At 47.3% G+C, this 18,099-nt stretch overlaps 1 protein-coding gene across 3 annotated transcripts in view; it reads right to left on the bottom strand.

The window, feature by feature from the left end:
- The window catches only part of PEG3 (paternally expressed 3), a 30,948-nt gene extending 15,127 nt beyond the window's left edge, over positions 1-15,821 (bottom strand). The window contains exons 1-4 of one of the 3 annotated variants that reach the window (XM_082676493.1): positions 15,664-15,821; positions 12,147-12,217; positions 1,542-1,620; positions 877-993 (exon numbers count right to left, since the gene is read on the bottom strand). The gene's annotated coding sequence lies outside the window, so the exon portion shown is untranslated. The remainder of the gene's footprint in view (positions 1-876; positions 994-1,541; positions 1,621-12,146; positions 12,218-15,663) is intronic. The other 2 variants (XM_082676492.1, XM_082676494.1) reach the window with 2 other exon arrangements.
- Between the last annotated feature and the right edge of the window lie 2,278 nt (positions 15,822-18,099).

Below are 18,099 nucleotides of genomic sequence, written 5' to 3'. Positions count from 1 at the left end.
ACTCACTTCCTCTACTAGTGTTCCAAGCACTTGCTGCATTTAGTCTTAAATATTTGAGCTCACGTGCCTATGCCCCCACTGTAAACTCTGGTAAAGGGATGAGAGACGAACTTTTCCATCACTGGAAGAGTCAGGTATCAACACTGATAGAGCATGTTGAAGATAATGTACGCAAACCCATTTTAAAACTGGTTTTAGACACAGGCATGCATTCTTACTACAGGCCTGCAGAAGCACAGTGCAGTTTCTGGGTTAAGCTCTGCAGCACTGTTTCCAAAAGAACACCCTGGCATTTCACTTACCCTCACCTGCCCACTTTTCTACCAGCCCCTTCCTGGTATTCCCGACAAACAGGCATGGGAAGCACTGTGCGGTATATGTGGAGCTCTCTTACAGCGCTGCCTAGCACAGAGGGGGAAGGTTAAAGGAAGTACCAGTGAACCCACAGAAACCCTACACAGGTGATAAACACCTATTATTCATATCAATGGTGAGAAAGTGATCAAGCGACCATAGGACTTCTTCACACCCCTGCACATCCTCCTGCTTTTATCAATCTTTTCAAATATCTAGCTTGCCTCCACAGAACCAGCTTTCTACTTTGATAATCCTCTGTATCATTTATTTCCTTACTTGTCCTTTAGTATCTGCTCCCTCCCTTCTTAAGAAAACTTTTTAGACCAAGTATAAAAGCTGATTTTCCCTTTTCCTTTTGTTCTAACGTAACCAACTAAGGCTATACGTTTCCCTTCACCTAAACCATTTTAGTTGCATGTGGTTTCTATTATGTAGCCTTGTTATTAGTGGTCAGCCACAACTGGAGCAAGAAAGTAGGCAATACAGGAAAGAAATCTAGGTTTGGGTGAATTAACTTACCTGACAGTTTTGTACTTCTGGCTTTACTTCCAGAGAAGAACAAAACCACATGCAGCAAAAATTCTTTTTGTTTTAAAAGGAAAAACCAGTAAGTTAAAAAGAATTTTTTTTTAATGTCTAAAGAGAAAACAAAAGATGTTTCAATTATTCAGTCTCAAAGTAGCCTTCATCATTTGGGCATGAATGCAGGGGACTCTCTCCAGACAGTGGTGGGCTCCGCTCCGCCCCGTGTAAACTGCCCTCCCACTCTCTCTGCATCATCCTCTGGAGCTTCAGCACCAACTACACAGATGTACCTCCATTCGGAGACCCTGGAGACCCTGCCACTCCCGCCCTGCCTGCCCTGCCCTCCTCGATGACAAACAGGACACTAGACAACACCCTGCTGGGCAGGGGAAAGAAAGGGCAAGCGTCCAGGCTCTGGAGAGCTGATGAGACAGCTGGGACAAGAGAACACAGTCGAGTTTACCCAACAACTGGCTAAGAGGGACTGCCGTGACAAGAGCAGGGCCCTCAAAAGCCAGCAGGCCTGTGCGGGACAGAGGGGCGGGCAGGGAGCCCAAGCCTGCTCTGTGGCATCCAATTCCAGAGAGAACTCCAGTCCCCTAGATGACAGCAGCCCCACCTCTCAGAGGCCACAGGACACCCTTGGGTATGTAAATCACCTGTTTGGGAATAGGATCCTTTCTGGAACTTCAGAACAAGTGTTCTTATCCACAGGAACAGAGTCAAAATGCCAGGGACCTGCAGACATTTTAAAGAAATACATGGACAAGTAAACATGGAAGAAATGTAAAGAGTGTCAGAGAATTCACTCTCCAAATGGCTGTGGACCAAGAGAGCATTGGGAGTGAGGCCTTAGATACCATATTCAAGAAAAGGCCCATTCCCGTGTCATATAGACCAACCAGAGACAAGAAGCAGAAAGCTTTCCAATTTTCTTTATGAAACCAGAATAATTAAAACATCTAAGACAAAGAGAGCACTAGCAAACTGCAGACCAAACTCACTTATAAAAGCAGACATAACAGTCTTAACACTATGGCTAATGAACATCATTCTACAGAGTTTCAGCCAATTACAAGAAAATCTGGGGCATGAACAAAGAAAGATATAAAATTATCACTCTCTTATGTAAGACCGTCCACTCAGATATTGCAAATCAGTGGAAACAGACCTTATAATAGTAATAATAATTTAGTAAGAAACCCATTTATAACAGACTCCCTAAATATGGACCGACAATAACCAATTTGAAAAAACAGGAAGAACTCCATTGTAAAAATACAAAAGATTTAACAGAAGAAGACAGCACCCATAGGAACAAACTTATACATTATATGGCAATAGAAAAGGCAATAACCAGAGAGACACAGGATAATCATGGAAGATATACGGATCTAGCATATGAAAGCTCTAAATACCCCCTATACTACCTAGTGGAATTTCAAAGAATATAAATGTTGGGGAACTTCACAATGGTTCTAAAGTTGACCTGGAAGAATTTCACTTGGATCAATATTTTGAAAGTTCATACATCAAAAGGCCAACAAACCACACACAAAAAAGAAGTATCTTAATATAATCTCAGGGTTAAGAAAGTTCTTTTCTAGTATGATGCCTAAAGGCAGAAAGACGACAAAAAAGTAACAAATGATGTTCTTGTTTATACCATCAAAGCCAAAGCAATAAACCAACCACCTAAAAAAGGACCAAAAAAGACAAGAAGACTGATTCATTTAAGAATTGTAATATAAGTTTACTGTATGTACACAACTGAGTATGTAGAATTCTATGAAAGTGGCATTAAAAAATAGTAAGGAATGCATATAGATTACTTCAATAAATAATAATGGTAACAGGAGATCTAGCCAATCATTCACTTGGGGAAAGAGGTCACAACATATATGAAAATGCTAAAACTAAGATCAAAATAAATAAAAGATTAATTTTTATAATCCTGGAGCAGGGACGGGATCTTCTAACCTGACAATGAAATTGGGAAACAGGGACAACTTTGACTTTGTATACATACTTCTCTAATCGCATTAATTTTTCTTCCCACTAGGCATGTGTTTGAAGCATAAAGCACCAGTAGGTAAAAATTATACTTAAGAACTGTAAGGCTTAAAAAGTTTGATAAGGAAGCAACAATTTTGCTAAGAAAATATAAATATTTGGCAAACCTGACTCAGGAAGCAGAGGAAAATCCAGGGAAGACATTTAAAAAGATGAAATGACCGAAGGAGCAACTTCCCATAAAATTTCCATGAGCGAAGTATTTACCATGTTATAAAAACCCTTCCAGAGCACAGAAAAGAGACGGAGGACTTCCTGCTCATTGATAATATGACCATGTGAACACCCATAAACATCCTGTCACAAGGTAGATGCCAACTTGTATGCTGAAAATTCACCTATTCCTTTCCTCAATTCAAATTCAGGACTAGAGTCAACAAATGTGATCTCTGTTAAATGTGCTCAAGATTTTCTGACCAGGCCGACGAAACAGCCCTTGGTCTGCAAGGGCGCTGAAAAAGGAAGGATTTTTAATAGAAAAACCTGAAAAACAGTTGGGCCTTACCTACTCCTTCCCACAATGGCAGAGGAAATTCATTTGAGAGTAAGAACGGGCCTTGGGAACAGAATAATCATAAAGATAGATAACATATATGTTGTGTGAAGAAAAAACTGGATACACATATCCTGCACATTTTATAAAGGGCAAATTGGTTACTTATCAAAATTAAAAAATGTAATATCCTGTCCTATTAACTCTACTATGAATTTATCCCAGAGCTATGTAATGACATACGTGCAAAAATATATTCATTGAAGTACTGTTATGACAATGGGCAAAATATGGTTATGTTTATGATTATGAAACCTTTTAAAATAACGAGGCAATTGTAAATAAATGGATATGAGACGACCTCTAAGGTAGTTAAGTGCAAAATGGGACACACCAATGTGCACAGCATTCTAAGGAATTATAAAAACAGATGTCATTTACTTAGACGGTTTCTGGAAGGACACAGAAGAGACTGTTAATAGTGATTAATGGGCTTCCCTGGTGGCGCAGTGGTTGAGAGTTCGCCTGCCGATGCAGGGGACACGGGTTCGTGCCCTGGTCCGGGAAGATCCCACATGCCGCGGAGCGGCTGGGCCCGTGAGCCATGGCCGCTGAGCCTGCGCGTCCGGAGCCTGTGCTCCGTAACGGGAGAGGCCACAACAGTGAGAGGCCGACGTACCGCAAAAAAAAAAAAAAAAATAGTGATTAATAGTGACTGCCCCTGGGGAAGGGAACTGGGGGCCAGGGGAGGAAGGGCGACTTAACTTTTTCATTGTATATTCCCCTTTTGTTTTTATTTTATCATGACATGTATTAACTAGTCAAAAAAATAAATTCACAGTTAAAACAAAATGATAAACAAAAGCACTAGTGGAGGTCTTTCGAGACCATGCTGCCCACTGAGTGGGTGCTGGCAGCACTACCACCTTAATGCTGAGGGGTCTCCTCTCCTCCCTGTCCACCACCCCACCCCACCCCCACCCTGGTCTGAGTCCAAGGTCACACCCTAAACTGGCCGTTTGCAGATGATATGATAGGCAATTTAGAAAACCCCCAAAAATCAACTTTCAAACTCCTCAGACCCAAGAAGTACTTAGGGAAACTGCAGCTCCAAGCTGAAACAGCACTCACAACTCTAGCAACTATTAGTACATAAATGCAATGCCATTCGCTATCCTGGCGATTCCACTTCTGAACTCGAACTGACAGACCTATGTGCCCATGAGCACAGACACAGTTCACAAGGGTGTTCACAGAAGCACTGTTTACAACAGTGAAGAACAGGGACAGGCAGGAGAATGCTCGAGCAGATTCAATGGCAGAGACCACTGACGGCTACGCAGCAGACGTGAAAATAAAAACGGTACACATTTTCCACGCTATAAAAACTAATCAGAATAAAAGCAAACCAGAAAAGGAGGGGGAAAAATATTTTGCAGCATAGATGACAGTTAATAGGTCTTAGAAAGCAGTGAGAAAAAAGTAAGTGGCTCCTCATGAAAATAAAGGACATTAATACACAGCTCCTAAAATCAGTGACAGGAGCCAACATCTGTATCAGAAATCAAAGAAATGTAAAATATTACGGTGAACACGTTTTACGCTTACCAAATGGGCAACTATTTCAAAATAAAAATCAGTGTTGGTGGGAAGCTGGCTGGTACAAGTGTGAATGCTATTTCTGGATATCATTTTGGCATATATCTAAAAAACATTAAAAATGCCTATTCCTTTTGAAACAGCAAGTCTCCACTTAAGGACAAAGACAGTCAAGTAGATAAAAATATAAGTTAAAAAAGAAAAAAGCTACAAAGTCAGCTGCCCACCACCACTAAGTTCTTGTATGTACATCTACTCTCAAATATGTTGCAGGAGTGATGGCAGGTGACATAACGTCACCCAAGGAGCACATCCGGGAACATGCTATCATGCAATGGCGGCCCTAACACAGGGCAGATCCCTGCACAGCAACCAGAGGCAAAGCAGGGAAAGGAAGCACGGGTCAATGTTCTCCTACAGGCTTACCTGACTGCAGGTGGCCCCTCAGGAGGAGCCGAGTGACCCAGCCTTCAGCCCCGACTCACCCTGTCCTCCGCTGGCAGCCCAAAGGGCACCCAGGAATGAGGCCATTGCTGAGTTAGCACCTGCCAGGACCCCATACTCACCTCACCCTTTGGAAGACCCAGGTGAACTCCTCCTGTGACAGCGACTCTGGCCAATCGAAAGCATAACTGCTCTTCCCACTTCGCCCCCACTTCCCCAGTCCAGCTCCTGCCTCCATGGCAACAGCCATGCCTACCACTGAAGAGGACAGAAGATACGTGTCGGGTGTGGCTGAGAGGAAGAAAGCATCAGGGAAGAGTCATCCACGGGCTTGCCTGGCATGACCAAAGGCAGTGTTGAGGCCGAGGGGGATGCCTGTCCAAGGACGGCCCAGAAAGGCCATCACAGAATCAAGATGTGCTGGGGGACGCACAGCCCAACAGAGAAAGGGAGCACCTGTACTTATGTCAGCCCTCAAAGTCCCTGAGGCAAGGACTACATCGCCTTTCTCATCACTGCATTGTTACCTTCACAGGACTGGCACGTAGAGGGTGTTCAACAAACTGTGTTTGGGTTTTTTTCTACTTAGATGCAAAAACATTTAAATCCAATCTAGAAAAGTCTAAATAGTAGCCCTTGACCATGAAAGGTTATTCCAGGAATACAAGGATGATATCCCATTAGGGTAGGCTGTTATATAAGGGATTAGAGGGGGAAGGGGATTCCATGAGCATTGTTGCACATTACAAAGCATCTGCAAACTTCAACTTTTCCTTGTATGTCCCTAGCAAAGAGTAAGACTAGGAGACCATCTAAACACAATAAAGACTTATCTCAAGTGCAAGCAAGCATTAAACACTAAAGGTAGGGAAGCCCTCCACCATACCCACCATTCAGCACTATTTTGGAAGTCCTAGCTAATGCAACTGATAAAAAAGAAGTGAAAGGTATAAATGTGGAAAAAGCATTATTTTGAATTCAAAAACCTTGGCAGTTAATACAGCAAGAAAAAAAATTCCAGGAATAGCAAAACAAATAAACCAATTCTCATTAATAAATTCAGTGAAGTATTTGCAACTCCAAATAAAATTTTTTTAATGTACAGAAGGACACAGAGCAGGTCCTAAATAAATGAAGACATGTTTTTGCACAGGACCATGAAAATTGTTGTCAATCCTCCCTTGAATGTAAGTTAAAATCCAATAAAATGTGGGAGTTTTGACAAACTGAGAATCCAGTTTCTCCAGAAGACTAAATGTACAGAAATATCAAGACAATTCTGAACAAGAAGGTATGTGTGCAGCAAGGGTGGGGGATTGTCTGTAAAGTGACCCAAACATATAAGAACACGAAGTATTCTTTCCAACACAAGGATGGGGGTGCAATGATAAATACACTGATGGAACAAAATGCACTCCAGAATCTGACTCGTGTGAAAGTATATACACATGTGGGAATTTAGTTTATAGTAAAGAAAGTCTTTTAAATCAAGAAAAGCATTAACTGTTTAAATACGAACTAGGAACTTCCTTAGGAGTAAATGATAAAGGGTCTTTTTAAGGAAAGTGGCAAGAAAAATCAGCCAACACTTCCATTTCTGACCAGCTATTCGAGTATGGATTTCTAAGAAGGTTGGAGCAGGCCTCTGTCTGACATTAGGAAAGACCAATAACATCAGTGCCGGTGTCTGGCCTCTCCTCCAAGAAATTCGGTATTTCATCTCTAGAAGGCAAAGGCCACTAAGGCCAATGACAAACATACTTTGTTTTCAGAAAAATAAATCATTGCCTTCAAAAGACAGCATTCCTCCAAAATTTCATCATGCAAGAAGAAATGAAAACAGATAGAATCTTTAAGAAAATGTCATGTAACATTAAGTCATGTTGCCAAGAAACTTTGTAGCTTTATTTTCTGATTACAAACATAGAAGACAGCACAACATTCAAACATTACAGATTATCCAACGTAGAAACTGCAAGCCACATCCAGTGATCACATTTGTTCCTATACTAAACCTTTTAAAGTCTGTACATATAACATCTTATTTTTACCAAAATGAGATCATACCAGGAGTTCTGTGTGTATTTTTAAACCCAGTAATTTTTGATAGACATCTTTCCAACCAGTACATATAGATTTATATCATTTTTTCTAAAGGCCACATAGTCTTCCATTCTATGGATATACCAGTTTATCTACACTTGATGGAAATGACCAATGTAAAAAATGTCTAAAGCATTAAATGAAAATACAAGGGCATAAAATTATACAGCATATGTGGCATTCTTACCGCAAATATACTCATTTATATGTACACAGAAAACAATGAGGATGTCCACACAATGGAATAAAGTGAAGTTTTAGAAATCAAAGCTGCAGATGGAGATGTATTTATACAGAAGTTATTGTAGATGTTGTTAAACAGCTGCACAATATTACGTTCACACACACAGAAACATGCATATAATGGAGACTGTAAACGTGATGGGCACGTGATACGAGCTCGCCAGGTGGCACACCACGCACTCCCCCACAACCAAATATTACTGCCTAACACCCCACATACTTCACTCTGGTAGCCTGAGTTTGAAGTGTTAGTGAATTGGGCATGATCTCATTTACGTAAAAAAAACCCAAAAAACAAAAAACTACATAGGTGCTTAAACGTATGGAAGTACATACAAAACCAAACTGGAAGAAAACTTCCATAAAAACTTGTATGAAGACCATGCGTAAAGCGGGGAAAATCGAAAAAATAAATGATTAATAAAAGATACTTCATTTTGCATTTCAACTTAGAATGTTATTTTAAGTTCACCATCAGAAAAAAATACCTGAATATAAATTTGGAAGTTCAGCTGCTGTCTGTCTGTCCTCTCCTCTGCGCCAGTCACTGCGCATCAGCACCCCCTCCCCTGCATGGCTCCCCCTCTCTCCGACCACCCACAGTGCTCCCGTGGAGTCCTCCACTCCCCACACACCCTTTGGGCCAGAACACCACTGCTGGGGCGCCACACCTAGACCCTGACCTCACTGCCAGCTGTCCTCTCGGTCTCACTGTTCACACTCAATTCTGGCCACGTGGCAAACCCATCAGCTTTGTTTCCGGGCCTGGAGATGGGCTCTCACACACCCTAGTTACTGAAGCTCCCACATCTCCCTCCGCACTCTCTCTGCAGCAGGAGTCCCAGCGTGAGTCAAGTAGTACCCAAGGGCAGGATTTTAAAAGCCAAAGGTCTGACCACATTCAGAGGATGGGGGCGAAGATGGGGACACACACAGACCCAGCCTGACACTGGTCGTAGGGGCCAAGGGAAGCCACTAACTCCAAGGAGAGGGAAGGAGAGGAGACAAACAAGGACAGCTGGTCAGAAAAAGGTCTTACCCTCCACACCGGGCAGAGGGGCTTACGGGGTTCCAGCTGTTCTTCAACCTCCAAAGACCTGTTCTTAAATACACAGGACATCTAAGCATGAAATGTGTGTGTCATAAGCACTGTATGCAGAGTTAGTTTCGGGCAAGAGCTGGACCCCAACCACAGGGCAGTGGTCCTGCCTGATGGACAAGTGTTGCCACTGTGGTCCATGTGGAGGTGTTTATGCCATTCTCTGAGTATTTTACAGCCCTTTACTTCTATTTCACAAAAATGCATAGAAAACAAAAGCACAGTCTCACAATTAATTCATCCGAAACAAAGATGGAAGTCATCAGGCACCCCTGCCACAAGTGGGGGGGTCTTTGGCCTCAATCAAAGGATCAGTGGGTCAAGTGTTCAACTGAACTGGAAGGAACTCAACTAGTGGTGGCTGGAAATGTGGCCGGATGCGCGAGGAGAGGTAAAGAAATTCTGTGGCCCCCTGTGTGACCTCAGGTTCCCCACATCCCACCACGAGTGAGAAAAGCTCATGGTCTCTTCTCCAAGCCCGTTTCTACTTACTTAGTTTGGTGCTCATCACGGTGCACCTAGATTCAGCCCCTCTCTCGTTCTACCTACCTCATTAAAGGGGGCTGGAATTGAGAGCTTTAAAGTCACGAACCGAGGACGTTACTTTCTTCGCTTCTCAGGGACAGCAGGGTGTGCGGTCTCTTCTCTGCTCTTGTTTGCTCCTTTCTCCTGCCTCTTTCTGCAAACCGACATTCTCTCCTTCAGCACCACGTGGAGGGAAGTGCTGTCCCAGCCTGGGCCCGCCTCACCTCCCAGCTCAGGTTCCCAACACTAGCAGCTGGGCTAGCCCGTGCCTCTGCTCACCCCCACTCCGACATTATGAGTGCACACTACAGCTCGATGCCTTCTAGGGTGTGGTTCTCAAGCCTGGGGTGACTGGGAGAAATGCACCAGCCTTTCCGGGGTGGGTATTTAGGAGGTCTGTGGCTCCCCAGGAAACAGCCATCCAGGAAGCACACCAGAAGCTGTACTTTGAGAACCACTGCTCTAGGCTGATGCGTCCAGTGTGGTCCAGTCAACCATGAACAGGTACATGTGGACAATAGAGGCTGTTTGGGTAACAATTTCACAGGGGAATGTGAGCATGGAGTAAACAACCACTACCCCTACCGTACCAGCCACGACTCCACCCTCTGGACTCTCAGGTGGCTCCTCGCAGATAATCACCACGTCGCCCTGGGCTTACCTCCATCATATAAACTGAGCACTTACCACTCTGCAGCAAAAGTTCCTTATCGTTGTCCATTCTGGAGGAATTTCCCCAAAAATTTCAAAAAAGAGGAAACAGTAACTAAGAGTTTAGTTTTATGGTCGGCCCCCAAATGATTCAAGAAAAAGAGTTACTTTAAAGAGATAAAACCTCTTCTGTGCCAGTAGGACATATCTGACCAATTTTTACATCGGTAACTGGCTGATCAGATTTTTTTTTTTTAAAGGGGTGAGGGCATGAAAAGGCAGACCACAAAGCATGGTTCATTTAACCATCTATAGGAGAGAGCACGCTACTCTGGTCAGACCTAATGTGAATGGAGACTGGGGAGAGCGGGGGCTGCAGACAAGGGGCTTCTGGTGTCCTGGTGACCCTAGCAAGAGCTTCACTGCAACCAGATGGTATCCCCAGGTGACCTTACAGGCCAGCGCAACCAAAGCTTTTCCACATCCTCTCATTCTGATTCCATACTCACCAAGCGAGCTCTCACTATGGCTTCCTTTCCCATGTAGGTCTGCCTACAGGGAGAGAATGTGCTGATCATGCGTACTTTTGAATATCTAGGTTCCTGTGGTAGTGCTCTCCCACCATGAATCGATTACCAAAACTGAGAAAACAGGAACGTCGTATTTGGTCACACTATTTTCTGACATAAACCAATAATTCATTATGGCTTAGCTTCGTTAATGTGGATCTACTGATGTAAGATGAGTCCTCAGGTGAAGTAGGGCCTCTGAGTCTCCAAAGGCTTGAGTGCCAGACACTGGACTGCTGTCTGAAGCATTCACCAAGGCCAGAAAAAACCAACCCACCCCCGGTGGCTCACTGGGACAGCATGTTAGTCTTTCCCTGGGTGGTAACATGCCATCAGCATGGCCACCAATCTTGGTAAGCATGTTTTCTTACTCTCCACTTAACTGGAGTTCTCATTCAATAGACACTGAGACCAGGGATTATGTCACTCACTTCCGGAGACCTGAAGTCCAGCATGATCACGTCCCAGATCAGGCACAGTATCAATGCTTGCTGACAGAATGAGCAATATTTGGCTGTTTTGCTCACTTCCCCCCATGATATGATTCACTGAGTATGGTCTGAATCAGTGAGCAAACCATGAACAAAGAGTACAAGACCTACTGAGTCCCCGGTTCTTCAGTACCTCTCTCAGATCCATCCAATTCACTTATCCCTCTTCTGTGACCCTAACCCAAGCCACCATCTCTCACCCAGATCCGAAGAGGTCTTCCTGGACCCACTGTTTCTACCCTCCCCTTCTGAACCCTGCAACCACATGATATTTTTAAAACACAAATCCGATTATCATGGTGCTGCCATGGCTTCTCATGGTGCTTCAGATCAAGCCCAATTACCTACCACGGATTGCAAAGCCTTTCACAGTGCAGCTCCACTTTACCTTTTTCTCATCTCAAACACCATTCTTTTCTTTCCTTTGTTCTAGGCTTCTAGTCTAGACTAGATCCTGGACTCCCAGCTCCCTTAAGACTGCTCTTCTCACGACACACTACCATCCACCACGCTTCAGGGCTCAGCCTTAATGTCCCTCACTTTATCAGGGAGACCCTACATGGCCTCTCCCAGATTAAGTTAATGCCTGAAGTGAACCTTCTCTTTCAAAGGCGTGAATCACACAATTATTTTTTCAATGTCTTTCATTACCCAAAAGACTATGAGCTCCAGGAAAACACTTCCTTTTCCACTTGGGGCCATGTTTGATAGATGAATCAATGAATTTCTCATGTTTCTTTATTCACCCAATAAGAAAGAAAGGGCAGGCCTGAAGGAGTAGCTGAATGTTGCAAAGACCAAGGAGAATCTGGTGAACACGTGACCCACCAGAAGAGCCTGTGCATTCTCAGAGAGCACACAGGGTGCTCGTGTGGCCATATGGAACACGTGTACAGTAGGAAAGTGTCAGGTTGAGGAAGGATGTGCTCAGTCCAAGGATGGGTGTGGCACTGCGAGGAGGGAATTCAGCTCACCTGGACACCGCCACCTAGCGTTTGGACCTAGTCCCTCTTCCTCTTGCAAGTCGTCTCGGAGAAGGGTAGAGCTGGGGAAGGAAAAGAAAATGTGAGCCACCGAACTTACTTCCCAATTACTGAATTTCCAGGCTGGAAATGACCCCACACAGCTGCATCTTTGCCTCCTACAGTGGTAGAGGTAAAATGATACCAAGAAGAACAGCTTTTCCTCCCAGGGTGGAAGGGCCATCGGCATTGCTCCCTGGGGTGTATGTTGTACCCTGGCTATAATCATAGCTTTTTTCCAGTGAGGGTATGTCAATCGTGTGCAAGCCAATCTCTGAGTGTCTTAGAAACTTCTCTAATAAGCAGAGCAAAACAGTAAAGACTTGGGATTGAGAAATCCTATTTAAGACCCCAATCTCCCACTTATTAGCTATGCTGCACTGGCCATCCTTCTAAAGGCAAGGGACACACACTGCAGGTACAAATTGGAGGGAAAAAATAGCTAAGAAGGTAGTATTATTTACTGCTAATTAAGTGCCTCATACAGTGCTTATTAGCACCTTACTTTTAGCATCTCTGTTAATTCCCACCACAACATAATTTTCTACTTATTTCACACACAAAAAAGCAGAGGCTCAGAGAACTCAACCTCAGAACTCATGGCAATTACAGATCAACTAACGTCTTTTTGGAAAACAGTAATCTACAGACATTTTTCATGGAAACCTTGTGGAATAATGATATAGGCACCCCTTAGAAAGGTGAGTAAAACTCCAGTTCTGCCATGCGATAGCCAGTGATGCAATGCCAGAAATTTTACTGTGCTGTACACCTAAGTAGCATGAAAGACTAGCTTATACTACAATCTTAATGCTATTATCATCAACATTACCAGTAGATAATGGTATCATTACTTAACCTTACACAATAGTTGAGGCTGTCAACATGATCCCCGTGGACGACACATGTTTCAAGCCCCACTGTGCCTCAGAGCATGCGTTCAATCAATCAGAGGCCCCGAGGGGGATGCACCTTCAGGACTATGGCTCTGGTTTATGTTAACGCTGTCAGTCATGGGCAGATATATAACTAGGTCCCGCCCACAAACAAGGAATCCAGGGCTGCTCCCTCTCGCCCCGCCCCTCCCAGCCCCGCCCCACCTGCCAGCCCCTCCTCCGTCCCATCATTTCTCATGCCACGCCTCCCTCATAACCGCGCTCCGCATTCTCCAGGCTGTCTACGAGATTGAGGCCTTTTCCTTCATGTCACCTCCCACCGCCCTCAGAGCCTGCCACGCTCTCCTTCGCCTTCTCACTTAGATCCACCCCTTCCCCAAATCTATTAAAATTCCCACTTTCCTATGTGACCCCCGGCCATGCGCAGTTGAAACCCGTCCCACAGTCCCAGGGACAAGGCTCTGCACGCCCTCCAGGGAACACGACGCCGTCGCGCGGCCGCCAAGATGTGCCGCAGCGGCAAGCAGTGGTCCACCTGGAGCCTGCGCAGCGAAGACGGCGGGGTGAGTTCCATCTCCCAGGACGCCATACACTGCCTGCCCCGCAGTCCTACTGGCTCTCAATACGGCGCATGCGCAGAAAGCAAGGGCCGCAGGGCTCCACAGCCCCGTCCTCGGACCCGCCCCCTGGAGCCGGCCCAGTGTCAGTCAAGATGGCGCCTGCGCAGTAGGCCTCGGCTGGCACCTGTCGGCCGGCAGAGCACTAGGTGGGCAAGGGTCTGCAGCCCCTCCCTCGGGCTGCCCCTACAGTACCACCGTCATTCAAGATGGCGCCTGCACAGTAAGCTTCAGCTACCACCCCTAGGCCAAAGTACACAGCGCTAGATGGGAAATGGTCTGCAGTCCCCTGTTAGTCATACAAAGCATAAAAGCCCCTCCCTTGGGCCCACCCCAGCAGACAGCACCGCTGTCATTCAAGACAGCGCCTCCACAGTAAGCCTTGCTCGCCACCTGTCAGTCAACAAACATCACTAGAGTGGACAAGGCTCTGCAGCCCTCCCTCGGCCCGCCCCCTGCAGCCCCACAGTAGTTCAAGATGGCGCCTGCGCAGTAAGCCTTGGCGCCACCTGACGGCCAACAAACAGTGCTAGAGTGGGCAGGGCTCTGCAGCCCCTCCCCTGGCCCGCCCCCTGCAGCTCCGCCCTCATTCATAACAGTGCCTGCGCAATAAGCCTCGGCGCCACCTGTCGGCCAACAAGCACTGGATCAGAGTGGGCGGGGTTCTGCAGCACTGTCAGTCCCCAAAGACGGCCCGTGGCCCCATCCCCTCAGCCCAGTCGACAGGGCACCTGCGAAACACGGCTGGGTGGCACCCCCCGCCCCAGCCCTCCCCCCCAAGCCAAGAGATCTAGCCAGAAACATCCCAAGGTGAAAGCAGTTCAGGAAGGCAACGACAGGGGAAGGGGTGATGCTCTGCAACCCCCAGACCAACCAAGGAGAAACAGCGGGCACAATGATAGCCCGTAGCCCTCTCCCTCAGGACAGACAGCTCTCCAGCAACAACAGTGTCGGCAAACTCTGGGCCACATGGACCCTGCCGATAAAACAGCCCCCCAGTCACCAGCCGTCGCCCAATCTCAAGTCAGACCTCAAAACCTACGCTAGTCAGGGTGGCACGTCGCGGCAAGCGTCCGCGGCAAGTGTCGGCGGCCAGGCCCGTGACCAGCAAAGAAGGTGTGAGGTAGCAGGACCCCCGCAGCCTTCAATCACAGCAAAGAACACAGGGCACCGCTACCCTCAGCCCCGCCCCTGCGGCCACCCAGCCAAGACCAGGCCGCGCATGCGCAGCGAGCCTCAGCCGCCCCCATCAAAGATGGCGCTGAGGTAGGCGGGGCTTGACCAGTCGATCTCTTTTGAGACCTGCAGTCAAGACAGCCCTTGGCCCCACCCCAGCCCGCACCAACCAATCAGGACAGCGCCTGCGCAGCCACTCTTATCTGACACATCAAAAGTGACGCCAGGGTGGGCGGGCCCGCAGTCTGTCACCGCCCAGAGAAAAACATCCCGCAGCACGACTGCCCTCGGCCCCGCCCCTTAGCTCCTCCCGCCGCCACTGCGGCAAGCAAGTCCCGCCCCCAAAGACCGGCAAGGATGCAGGGGCGGCCGGAGCAGACCTGGCCAATCTGGGACCCCGTGGGATGGGGTGTCCTCTGCAGCCCCCCGACCAAGCTGAGGAAACGGGAGGGCGGGGCGCAGGGGGGGGCGCGCTGAGCCTTTCCGCGCTCGTTAGGTATGGCCCGCCACTTCTCCGGCACCCACCCCAGCGGACTGCGGTGACAGGAGCCCGCGGCCTTCCCGCCCCCTACCCAGGACGGCCAGCCATCCCTGTCCTCCACTATGCCCAGGAAAGGTGGCATGGGAGCCCCCACCCCAGACTCCGGCCGGCAGCGCAAGATGGCGCCGCTGCGGCAAGTGCGGCAGCCCCGGCCCGCTGACCAGGGTCTCGAACCTGCGGCATCCCATCCCCGCGCACCGTCCAGACGCGGATGTGCGGGCCGAGGCGGCCGGACTCACCTCGCCACACCGCACCTCAAGGCACCGCCCCGCCCCTGGCCGAAGGTCAGCCACGGCGCAGCCCGTGCACAGTCTACTGCCCCCACACGGCCCCGGGCACCCGGCAGCGCCACCAGCCCATGGTGGACATGTCCACTCTTCCGCTCCGACCTCGTCCTCCCGCAGCTCCCGGCGTCTGCACCGAGCCCCGGCCCGCGACTCCTTGTCAGGCTCTCCGCAGAGGCGGGGCCCCGGCGCGGGCAAATCAGAAGCAGCGCTACACGCCCTGGGCCCCCCCTCGCCACGCCCCCAAGCCCTGCCAATCAGGCCGCAGTTGCCGTGGCGACAGCTTGGCGCGAAGGCAGCAGGCTGACGTCAACGAAGCCCATGCTAGGGGCCCTGAGGAAGGGTCTGGAAAAGGGGGAGGGGGAGTGAGTGTGCGACCCCCAAACAAAGAAGGGGGGTGACGCAGAGAAAGGCCCGCTAGCGACTCCCAAACGCAAAACCTCTGAAGAAAAAGAAAAAAAAAAACCCATACATTTGTCTAAGAAAATGAAAATCCGGCGGACAAAAATATGTATGTTGAAGTTAAAGACAAACGAGAAAGTGGGAGACGAGACTTTTCCGCCTGGGACACATGAAAGACACGGGGCTAACTTCCCTAATAAACGAAGACCTCTTGGAAACCGATACGGTAAAGACCAAACTAAGCCAGAAAATTGGGCAAAAAGGGAAGAAACTGACAATTCACAGGAAAATACAAATGGCTGACAGACCTACAGGACAAAACTCACGACCTGACCCCCAAAGAAACGTAAAACCGAGAGCCCGGACCAGCACGGTTTAGCGGATGCTCTCCTGAGGCGGCCTCGCGCGTCGCCGCCTGGGACAGGCTGGGTCAGTCCCACCCGTGGCCACCCGGACCGTCGGACGTGCAGGGCACACAGACGCGTGAGGAAACCCGTATGCAGCGGGAAACGACGAGGTAGCGCCGCTCGGGACGAACGACGGCCGAGGACTCAATAGAGTTAGTCAAACACTCAAGTGGCCGAAGTTTGTAGACATGACCCGGTAAGTGTTTTCATTTGTTTGTTAAGGATGAACACACACACAGGTAAAACCTCTGGGAAAGTGTACAAGAAACTGTTAGCCGGTTACCTCTAGGGAAAAAGGATGAGGGGAAGGAATATGGAGGAGGGATCTTTCCCGTCTCCAGTCCATACTGTTTGAATCTCCTAGCCAGAAATATGCATTTCTTTCCCAGTAATAGAATCAATGAATTACAAAAAGCTCACTGATGCACCCTTTGATCCAACTATTCCACTCTCCAGGAGCTAAGGGAAACGAACTAAGCTAAGAGGTACGAAAGATTATATGCAGGCATATTCACGTAGCATTTTTTATTAGAAAAATGTACTCTGCGGAAGAAATAAATTGTATTCTGGCAAAGCCATACACTGCAATTTTATGTGGCCAATTAAAATGTAATTTTTTAATTTTAAAGGAAAAGATTCATAAGATACAGTTAATTACAAAAAGCAGGTTACCTAAGCACAAAGAACATGATACCCAGATTCAAATTTTATACTTAATAAGTATAAATATTTATAAATCAGTGGTTGCTGGGTACATTAAGAACTACTGGCTTTTGGGGTGGGGGATGTTTGAAACTCCCCAAGTCTTCAGCAGTCTCTTCTCACCCAGCAGTGCCACATAAACATAAAATCTGAATGAAAACATTGTGTTTGCTCTGTACCTTTGAAAATTATTCCCCGGGAGCTTCTATAGAAATTCTAGAGGCACCACTAGAAGTGAATGTGGTACTACCCTTAGGTCAGAGGTTTTCAAATCTGGCCGCACATTAGGATCCCCTGGGGGAGCTGTCAAACATTGCAGGTGCCCAGGGTCCCAGAGAGGTGTTTGTTTTGGAGCTCCTCAGGGGATCCTCAAGTCTGGTTATGGTTTAGGAGGTGATTTTAATGCAATTTAGGGACCCCATCCCCTCTTTCCTTCTCAAAGACCTCTATCTGCAACACAGCTTTTTCTCTGGATCCCAGGTCGTTCATTCCCATCAAATATCACATGCTCTCAGAGCTTCTCCAGCTACTACCCCTTTTCTCAGCACTCTCTCCCTGCCCCCACCAAAAAAGCCCTCTTGATAGAGTGGCCTTCTGTCACCGACTCAACAGCCTTACCGCACATTCTCTCCCCCTAGCATGCCACACGGGCTTCCATCCTTTCCACACCCCTGAAACTGCTTGGCAATTTCAGCAGTTCTCCATGTGGCTAGGAAACTTGTTCTTAATCTCACTTGATCTTTCAGTAACATTCAACATCCTCATTAAAACAAACAATGATAACAAAAACTATCTTATTTTCAGAGACACTATACTGCCCTGGTTTTCCTTCCATGTCCTCTTAGCTGGCTTCTGCTTTGTTCAACCTCCCAAGGCTCAG

This window comes from Grampus griseus, assembly GCF_964374135.1.
Source record: "Grampus griseus genome assembly, chromosome: 19".
NCBI classification, from domain to species: domain Eukaryota; kingdom Metazoa; phylum Chordata; class Mammalia; order Artiodactyla; family Delphinidae; genus Grampus; species Grampus griseus.
This window is presented reverse-complemented; position numbering and strand designations above follow the sequence as displayed.